This window comes from Hippocampus comes, unplaced genomic scaffold, assembly GCF_001891065.2.
Source record: "Hippocampus comes isolate QL1 unplaced genomic scaffold, H_comes_QL1_v1.1 scaffold34, whole genome shotgun sequence".
Lineage (NCBI taxonomy): Eukaryota > Metazoa > Chordata > Actinopteri > Syngnathiformes > Syngnathidae > Hippocampus > Hippocampus comes.
The window spans coordinates 5013-16440 of NW_017805008.1; positions in this window are offsets into that span (position 1 = coordinate 5013).

Consider the following 11428-nt stretch of genomic DNA (forward strand, 5'->3'; position numbering starts at 1 on the left):
GTGGGTTCGTGCTCTCTCTCGCCGTGCGCCGTCGCTCGGTAGCTCGCTAGCTGGTGCTCTCCCTCGCCGACTCGCCGTCGCCCGGTAGCTCGCCAGCTGGTGCTCTGCCTCGTCGTTTGCCGTCGCTTGGCAGCTCGTTAGCTGGTGCTATCCCCCGCCGACTCACCGTCGCTCGGCAGCTCGCCAGCTGGTGTTCTCTCCTGCTATTTACTGCTCGCTCTGCGTTGGAACAGCAGGAGGAGGACGACGCAGGCAAGGAGAGACGTTGGCATAAACTTCTTCATCAATGCGGATCCGTTCTCCTTCACCTTCTTGCAGCTTCCTTTTTAGCTTGCCGGATCTTCCTCCTTCAACTTCCTTTATCTCATTTAACTGCGTTCATCATCTTTATTTAAGGTCTCCGTGAGAACTCGCCAAACTTCTGCCAATTACCAACGAAAGGAGGGTGGGGGTTGGGGGGGGCTGCTAATTGCACCTGTTGGATTTGGGACTGCCCGACTGTTCGTGGGTGCACCGTGAAAGCATTGTGACACACCATGTTATGAACTTTTACCTTTCTCATCGTTTCATGTTTTTAAATTTAGTTTTTTGCTTTGCCACTATGTTAAACAGCGTTGATTCAAAAATGTGTTTAGGACGAAAAACACTACTTTCTCAATTCACTGTGCTTTTTGATGCTCTGTCCCATATTTCAGCCAAATACCCAGTTTGATTCAATCCATGGGAAATTAAAGGTCAAACTTAAAGGCCAAAGCCTATCCACCATATAAAAAAGTGTTATGAAGAGAATAGTCAGGAAGTTTTCGATTAACATGCATATAAAGAAAAGGTTTTGGGCCTTCTATAAATAAATAATGGGGGGATGATGTCCTTTTCTACTTAATTGGATCAGTAATTGCGGCTTTCACATTGACAGAAATAGCGCGTGACAGCACTGAGCTGCAGCTAACCTTCCCCGGCGCCCTCCGCACATCCGGCGTTAAACATGGCGGATGAAAGAGAAGCTGACAAGTGTCACTCTTGTAATTGAGATTCATGGAGATTCGTTCAGCCTTGACCTGAACAACAAGGAAATCCTCTGCAGCGTGAAGACACGTTTGTTTCCTCCCCTCTCAGTAAAGTTAGCAGGAAATATGACACCACATATTTATTCTCATTTTGCATATTATAAATAAAAGATTGTAGATGTGTCCTTTTTGTACAGCAGTACATACAAGGGTGAACAGAGGGGTGGGATGGAGTCACATTTATTCAAGATCAATTGAAAATGCTTACTCTCTTATATCTTTCCATGGGAACCCTCTAGCAGCTGATATCTGCTAATATTTTCCATTAATGTTTTGGGATGGTGACCCAGTAGTCGACTGGTTAGTGTGTCGGCCTCACAGTGCAATGGTGCTGGGTTCAATTCCGGTTCCGGCCTTCCTGTGTGGAATTTGCATGTTCTCCCCGTGCCTGCATGGGTTTTCTCCGGGTACTCCGATTTCCTCCCTCGTTCCAAAAACATGCATGGCAGGTTCATGAAACACCCTGAATTAATTGCCCTTAGGTGTGAGCGTGAGCGTGGATGGTTGTTCGTCCGTGTGCCCTGCGATTGGCTGGCAGCTGATTCCGCCAACTCCCTAAAAACACCTGGGATAGGCTCCAGCACACCCTGCGACCCTTGTGAGGATAAGCGGATCGGAAAATGGATGGATGGATGGATGGATGCTTTGGGATACTTCCAAAAGTTGTCCGACCGGTGATGTTGTGCATTTTTGGAATTGGACCAAAGTTCCTTAAAAATTATCCAAAATCACCCAAAACTTTGGAGTTGGATCCGTAATCATGCATTATCACAGTATTAATTCTCCACCATGTTTGCTTTTGGTTTTGCTTTTTAAAATATTTGTAGTAGGCAATTTAATTTACATGACATCAGCGCACTCACATTGAAAGCAATGGGAGTGACTCCATTATGTTGCCACTCATCTTTTTTTTTTTTTTCGCAAATGTTTTTCAGAATCATTGATGGTGTAGTAGTGGTACACTTGCCTGACTTGTGTGCAGGCATAGTGGCTTCAGACAATTCAGAATATGGAAAAAAAAAACTTACATTCAGATGGTGTCTTTATATTGAAGGCCATCCAGTCATTCTCATCAGTGATTCCTCTCATTCAAGTTGCGGATGATCAGGAGTCTATCCCAGCTGTGGGCAGAAGGTGGGGTATAGACTGGACTGGATGTCAGTCCATCGGAGGGCAAGTTATTGAAGTCAAGACTGAGTATTTTCATTGAATTCGTTTTAACAACATTAATAAGTTATGAACAGTTAACATCTCAGCTTTCTATTGAAGTAATGGGAAGGGCGGGTCTTTGACTGCAGGACACATTCAGACGGCCGTTGCGTTCAGAGATGATAATTCACACTCATAAGCAAGAGACTTGGCTTTACTTTGAGTGTGATACATACACTAAATTTGCTGTATGGTGAACGTGAGTGGTCTTTTTATATATATATATATATATATATATATATGTATTGCAGAGTTTGCCAAATATAAGTCAGGAAAGGTGGGGAAATTTAAAATAAATAGCTCGGCTAGTGAGCTCTCATCCTCCGTTCCGCTGTGGTGGATCCTGCTCGAACTCCTATTCCCACTCAGTCTTGAAAAGCACTAAATAATGTATGATGTGTTATTATTATTGCAATTAGTGTTGCTTTTATTATTGTTATTGCTATTAAACAAAGAAAAAAACATCACAGCTGTAATATTTATGATACCATATATAAAAATGACAATTGGCGTAGCGGTGATGAAAGAGCATCTCCATGAGGAGGAATCGGAATCACACAAGGCAGAAATGTTCCCTGAGTGATACATGTGATGTATTCGCAGTAAATAATCCACAATTTATACACATCATTTTTGGGGTTAAGATTCTATTTCTTCCATGGGGCTTGTTTCTGTTTTTCTTAACATGCGTAGTAACAATTTTGTTACTCTGCTAGGGCTGCACCATTTCAGGAAAAGACTGAGCTGCGATTTTCCTGACAGATATTGCGATTCCGATTGAATTCATGATTTTCTTCAAATTAAGTTTCAGTGCAATATTTATGACTTCATTAACATTTAGAACAATGACAAAAAATTACACTGTACCAACAAAATATTAAAAGCAGGGTTTCTCCCAGTGTTTTTTTAGGCTGGCGGGCCAAAGCTTGAAGCATGTGCATTTTGAAGCTCGCACACTACGGTGCCTCAGAGAGACCACACTTCGCAAGCCGACCACCAATTTCTTCAGCAGATGTGCAAACAAAATGTCATCACAAACAACTTATTGTATTCTCTCAACTGATGAAGTGAACATGGTGTAATCATTGATCCTAAATTAGTTCGCTACATTTGTCTCCTTCAATACCCGTTGCCGAAAGATGCCGGCGAAACATGTCAGCCTCCTGTTAGGTGAGTCGCAACCCATGGAATGTAATTAGTGATTACTAGAACGACGATTATATATATTTTTTTAAAATGTGATCATATTTTTTTTATTTTGCATATTAACCAAATTACTATTATTATTATTATTATTTTCAATGAATGAACAGTGAAAAATCACAAGGCTGCATGGGTAATCGACTTGTTAGCACATCCGCCTCACAGTGCACAGGTGCAGGGTTCGATTCCGGCTCTGGCCTTCCTGTGTGGAGTTTGCATGTTCTTCCACTGCCTGTGTGGGTTTTCTCCGGGTACCCCGGTTTCCTCCCACATTCCAAAAACATGCGTGGCATGTTAATGGAACACTCTAAATTGTCCCTAGGTGTGAGTGTGAGCGCGGATGGTTGTTCGTCTATGTATGGCCTGCGATTGGCTGGCCACCAGTTCAGGGTGTGCCCTGCCTACTGACCGAAGACGGCTGGGATAGGCTCCAGCAACACCCCGTGAGCCCTGTGAGGATAAGTGGATTGAAAAATGGATGTATGTTTTAAATGAGAGCGTGACAACTGGCTTTCAGTTAGGATTCGATGGTATGTTCATTCAAATGATGGTGCCCATGGATTAATTAACCTTTAGTGATTCTGTTTTCAACTGTCTTCAAGAAAACAAGTGTACTCAGTGACATAAATCAGACCTCAAACGTCAAAAATAACCATCAGCACTCAAATTCACAAGTAAATTTGCTGATAGACAAGGTTGGATAGTTAATGCAATATGTCAAGTTTCTATTTTGTGCACTACGTATGTCCTGATCCAATCACATGACTGTAATTCAGATCTGATCATGGTTTTCAGCTGATCAGAGATGGAGAGGGGTGTTTTTTAAAATTCATTTTCTGACATTTTCTAGGTCACAAAATAAGCCAAATAATCCAAAGGTAGAAATATCAAATGGAATGAAAATGATTCATTTTACCCTACACCGTGTTACATTTGGTTTATTTTTTCACTAGTAAACAGTAGAGCCACTCATACATACACGTGTGCGCGCGCGCGCGCAAACACACACACACACACACACACACACACACACACACACACACACACACAGTACAACGTAGTCTCCCTTGTGTTGAAGCAGGATGTAAATTGGAGCAACAACAACAAATAAACAACATGAAAACATACTGGGTCAGCCGAAAGACAGTTCTAAACTATCATTTTTTTTCATTTTGTGTTCATTTTTTTCCTCACAATTTTGTTAAAACCCTGTTTAATTGCCTAACATTTGTAGTCTGCTTTGGGGTTTGAAATTGGAAGTTCAGTCTCATTTCATAATAGTCTGGCCAATATGCCAATTCCATGGACTCTGAGAAATTGGGCCTGGCTTTGTCGAACCAAGGGAAGCTCATTAGCCAACACGAGTATCCATTTGAGTGAGATAATGGAAGCAGTTAAAAGCTTAACTTGCACAGTATGTACTGTATGTTTGAATCACACATAGAGCAGATATGCACCCAATTATCTGCGATGAGGTTTTTCTCCAAGTAAGTAGATCTGTTTCTTTGTGCATGCCCGCACTTTTGGTGACTAAGGCTTGCAGCACACTTGGTGACTGGGCCAAACGAGAATTCCCCCCACCAACTGCAAAAGAAAAAAGAAAAAACACATTGGCAAAAAACATCCATGCACCAGCTAACTGACCATTGCACATATAATATACTGCAGCGGAAAAAATACAACCCTCAGTGTTCTTATCTGGAAGCAATGTTTAGAAGTGTGCTTGTTTGTTTGTTTGTTTGTTTTTTTTTTTTTGTTTTTTTTTTAATTAACACAAACCACATTGACAGATTGTCAAAGAAGAAGTGGCTTGCCATGTCCTGATGAAGCCATTTCATAATACAAAGAGAGGAAATGGTTGCAAGACAAAGGAGAGAGTTTGGATATCCAAGAGGCTCTTGTTGATGATCATCCCATTTATTGACTACATTCATGTGTTTCAGCAACATAGACTCTTGATTATTAACCATAAATTAAGCAGATTTTATAAATAAGTACTGATTGATCTCTATCTGTCTATACTCGTATGTGCTGGATTTCGCTTCATACCAGGAAACATGATTTAATCGTGGAAACTCAAATGATACAATTGTGGTGTGGCTTTTTTCTGTTTGTTTATTTTGTTTTGTTTGTTTGTTTGTTTGAAGTTACATCTGCAACCTTTCCGACACAGTTGACCTGTGATTCTAATTTAAAATTGCAACAAAACTAGAGGCTGACACGTTAGGGCGGCGAAAAGCTGAATTGTGGATCCAAGAACAGACAGACACAGCTGAGCAATTTAACAAAATGTAGGAAAACAAAAGGAGAACACAAGTAAGAGTGATGATGAAACAAAACAATGGCAAAAAGTCAACATGGTAAACGAAACATCAGGTCGAAAGAAGGAACAAAAAGAGGTGGGCGGAGTCATGACTGAGGGAAGACAACCAAAACCATTAGTACACATGGAAGATAGACATGATAACATTGACTTGTGTGACTTGTTGCCTATCCAACTGGGCATACTATTGAAGTCAATACTACTGCACGTAGTGTTTTATTTATATTTTAACATCAATACGTAACTTCTTTGCTATTGACTAGCGACTATTCCTGGGTGTACCCCTCCTAGAGCTGCACCTAATAATTATTCGAATAATTAAGCTGTCAGAAAATTGGCAAAAATGGTGATCATTGTTTGCTAAAGTAAAAGCAGATTTTTGCAACCATCTTAGTTTGATGGAACACAAAGATAATCAGTGTGCTTCCATGGAGGACAACAAAAATATTAACTGATGCGAGGCTGAAATCCCAAGAATTTTGACAATCTTCATTTAAACAAGATCTCTAAATGATGACTTGATAATCAAAATAGTGGTAGATTAATTTGATAATCGATTAGTTGCCGATTAATTGATTAATTGTTGCACCTCTAACCCCATCTTCAATGACGACCATCAATACAGAATATTGATGAATAGTTAGCTTCTTTTTAGGGTGAGAAATTATCTCCAGTTAAGAATGTTTTGAGATGTGTGACGTGTATTTGCAATGCCATTCCTCATTAAGACTTTGACCTTTTATTGTTTTTAAATATTAACAGTGCCAGAGCTTGATTTATATTAATTGATTTCTATTAGTTGTTAAGTGAAAAACTTGAGCTTCTTCATCTTCATATTTTATTTATTTGTTTTTTGGGGTTGCATTGTTTGGTAATTTCATTTTGGATTTCTCAATTATGTTTTTAATTAACGTTGATCAGACTAAATGAGAGTGTCAAAGTGCCTTCAATAATAGAGTCATTTGTGTTAGTGTGATGACATTATAACAGAAATCGTTCTGGTGATGTTTTTAAAAGGAGTTCAAGCCTGAAGGCGTGGTTGTCTTGTGATCATCTGGCACATGGCCGTCTTATCAGTGTGAGCTGACGAGCACATCAAGATTAGCGGTGATACATCACCCTGCTTAACATTACTTTCCTTTTCTCGATGGAAAACGACTGCCAAATCGGGGCTCCAGAATCCGCATTACTGTTCACAAGTCATCATCAGATAACACACAGGTAAGCCATTTGTCTTGAAACAAATGATGCTAATCGCCCTGGAAACATCACTGACATTAGAGAAACATCCAAGAAGGGAAATATGTATTCAAGCTTGTGTACATATGGTATTTAAATCTGTCTATTCTTTTTTTTTTTTTTTTTTTTGCATCCTCATATGGGTTTGCAGGTGAGCTATCTGGGTGAGAGGCAGGGTATGTGGTGGACTGGTCATCTTTCAATTGTAGGGCACTTATAGACAAGCAACCACTCACATTAGCATTAACCACGATGGGCATTTTAGAGCCTTCAATTTTGGGAGGAAGACAGAGTGCCAGGGGAAAACAATTACACAAAAAAACACGCACAAGAATGGGATGAACATTCAAAACGGTGGGGCCTAGATTTGAATGGAAGACATCAGAACTGTGAAGCAGAGTTCATTGTGCTGCACTGTACAACTTGAAGGTAAAACATCAGATTTAATTTTCTATATTCACTGCCACCCCTGACCAAACTGGGTCCCTAGCATGGACACTGAACAACCCTTCTACATGCATGGCCTTGTGACTTTTCATTCTTGTGGTGTCCTGACTGAACCCAAGTCTCCGGGTTGGGAACACAGAGTGCTGACTGATGAGCTAAAAGTCCAAGCGCCAGCTATTACAGTTCAACACCCTTTTTGAAGGTAAGGGAAGCGGACGGAATGTGAATGCCATGCTGGGTACATGTCGGAGCATTCCCTCAAATTGGTCAGATGTCAATGCTTGTCATTGCAGCAATGCATCCCTTCACGCAAAATAAGCCCCTTCCCACAAATGATGGGGCCCTGTCACAGTTAATGATCTGCCCTGTCTGTACACCTCTAATGTACAATTTACATCACATTTGATGTTCTGTATGCTTCTAATGTACCATTTATACCATATTTAATTAATGATGAACCACTCAGTCATCATAATTACATCATAGGTAATGTTTTAATGTACACACTTATAGTTCTTATTTACTGCAGGGGAGCTCTGACCCGTCAGTAGCAATGGCAGTTATAGCCGACCATTCGTATCCAATTTTGAGCCACATTGGGAGGAAGCCTGTCTGACAAAATCTGATTTGTGTTAAGCTTGACATTGCTTTGATGATTATCCAAACTGGACCTCTTGGGACAAAAAAAATCTGAGTTGTGTCACCGCCATGTAGTTTAAATCCAGTCTTGCAACAAAAAAGCCAAGTATGAAAAAATAATAATAATAAATGAAAGTTATCATGTTTGGCAAAAACGTGAAGTGAAAGTGTTCAAAACAGTGAGGAATGCTCGCATTGTAGCCTCGCTAGCTAAAATAGACAAAAGACAAAAAAAAGAAAAGCCACCAAAAAAATCTGCAATGCCAGCCATTGCAAAATGGCCAAAGAAATCATGGGCTGTAAGCTGCCAAATGCCCTCAAAGCCAGAATTTTTTTTCTCCTTTTTTATAGGCTTTGTTGGCCGCTTGCATTGGCTGGAAACCCACAAAATGGCCAAGAATTGCAGCTCACAGAAATATTTTTTAATGATGGTTTGTTTGACGTGCATGTCATGTATTTCAACCTAAGATTCATCAGTTTAAGCAGCCTGTCCAATTAAAAAAAATGAGAGAAAAGAAAAGGTGCCAGAATACACAAATTTTACCAAAATAGCACTAGCAGACTAGCCACCCTTGCCTGAATGGATGAAAAACAACCTGCTGAAAATGGGGTAGCATCACAGTCAAAGACTAGCCACCCTTGCCTGAATGGATGAAAAACAACATCTTGCTAAATTTCTTTTTTTTTTTCCTTTCCCAGACCTCTCTGGCACAAGTCAGCTTCATCCTTAAAAAAGCCACTGCCAGCTGTGGCCATAAAAAAGGAGCATTCAACAGCCTTTTCAATACAGCCAACAATGCAACATTCCTGCTGGATTTAGGTTTTAAGGCCGTTTCTGGGACAAGTCATTCTTTTCACAAAGCTGTTAACAGATTGAATGTATTTTACATGTATCTGATGACCTTGAAGCAAAACAAATCACAATACTAATAGACTAAATAATATTGTACTTTATACTTTCATTTAATTGTAATGTTTGAAGAGGCATGTCGCCTTCTTTGGGCCCATGAGAGGAAATACACCTTTGGAGAACTATTGCCACAATCATCCATCCATCCATTTTATAAAATGCCTGTCCTCGTTAGGGTCACCAATCGCAAGGCACATACACAGTAACGGGACCAAATGTCCTCTTTTACCTGGACGCGTCCACTTTTCTAAACCCAATTCGGGCATCCGGGAGGGTTTTAAAAATTCATGAACATGTCCATCTTTAATTGGCTCTCATAGGACCAATTAGCATGTGTTTAATTTTACCTCCCTTTTTTTTCCTTCTTTAATGAGAGGCAAGTACTCCGTTCCCAGCTTGTGTGATGCGGACACTGGCGGGGTGGGGGAGAACCCAAAACAGAAGACAAGCAGCGGCGGTCAGGAAAAGCATGTGGTGCAGGTGCGCTCAGTTACAAGTGTAAATGCCAACTGTTTGCTGCTGAAATGGGATGGAACTAAATCTTGTTAATACGTCTGTGTTTCACTGCTGTGGTTGAAGTTACTGGACTGATTCGATTTACTGGTTGAAAAAGCCAAATGCAACTGAAGTTAGTCTGCCCCTGACTATTGGTTCGCAGTTGAGGACAGTGGCAATACACGATAAAGATAAGAGTGTGCAAAACTTACAGAAACATGTTTCTTTGGCCAATAAAGGTGCCGGTCAGAGAGCTTAAAGCCCCTATCGACACAGGAAAACACCCAACAAGCTGTGTGAGGAGAGACTTCAAATAGTGTTGACAGAGTTCCTTAATTGTTGGACCCGGGAACACATGAAGGAGAAGAAAACAATCATGAGAAAGAAAACTAAAGACTGAAGGGATGTGTTATTGTGTGTTAAATTGTGAGACAACTGTTTTATTATTTAAGCGGCACGGAAGATGGATGGATGTTTTAGGGTTGGGTTTTTTTTTGCATCTTCTTCCAATATAATACAGTCTTACTTTAAAATGATTGGAGTTAAAATGTATAATATCTTTGTGTATCATTTTATCTTACTTTAAAATGATTGGAGTTAAAATGTATAATATCTTTGTGTATCATTTTAGTATCTCGAGGCCCGGCCAAGTGTCCTCTTTTTTGAAAAATTAAAATATGGTCACCCTAATATACAGTAGACATTCACTCACTTTCACACTTATTGACAGTTTTGAGTGTTTAACATTCCTGAATGTAGGAGCAAGCCTGAGTGCCAAGAAAAAAACCCACGCAAGCATGTGGAGAACATGGAAACTGATCCTAAATCACAAAAAGTGGAAGGTAGACATGCTTACGACTGTAAACACAAACGCAAAATAAATATAACGATGGTGAGGTATAATATACAGTACATGAACATGTTTAACATATTTTGCAAGACAGAGAGAGACAAAGAGAGAGAGAGAGAATGAAAGTAATTACAGTAGTAATCACCAAAATGCACTTCACTTAACTGACTGTCTGCATGTCTTCTTCTATATAACAACCAATTTACTAGTTGTAGCTATAGTTGTAGCTATTCCACCACGTGTGTGTGTGTGTGTGTGTGTGTGTGTGTGTGTGTGTGTGTGTGTGTGTGTGTGTGCATGCGTGTGTGTGTGTAACTCGGAATATTTTGAAATGTTGACGTGACTTATTCCGTCAAATTTGCAGGGTCATATTTTTGTACATTTCATAAATGTCTGTGTTATGCCTTTTTTGTTTTTTTTCATTTTAATTGCCCCTCCGTGAGCCGTTACCCTACCGTGGTAGAGGGGTTTGTGTGTCCAAATGATCCGAGGAGCTTAGTTGTCTGGAGCTTTATGCCCCTCCCCTGGCAGGGTCACCCAATACCGGCCAAATGTTTTTGTTGGCTTGCCTTCAAAAAGTGGGCATGCCCAGGAAAATTGACAACATTTATACCCTTTATATTATATGCTAGTCAAAACAACCCAACTCGCCGGCAAGCACTGATGTCGCAGTGATTAACAAACACAATAAAATGGATGTGTGAAGCAAAAGCAATTTGCTCTGATCCCAGTAGATGAGCTTAGAGTAGCCCCCACATAATGAAAATGCTAACCACCATTTGTCACAAATGATATTGGATTTTGATTAAATGCTGCATTTGCGCCTTAAATCTCGACGAATGCCCACGTATATTGAAAAAGCCTGCCGAGCGTTCTGTGGGTTGATGAAAGCGGGATGCCGATAAAATAATTGGCTTGTTAGCTTGAAAGGCAACCAAATGGGAAGACGGGAAGACAGACAATGTTGCGTTTGTTCATCGACCACACTGAGCCGAACGTTTATGTGCCAACGGCGCACCAACGTGCTTGTCAACAGCGCTCTATTT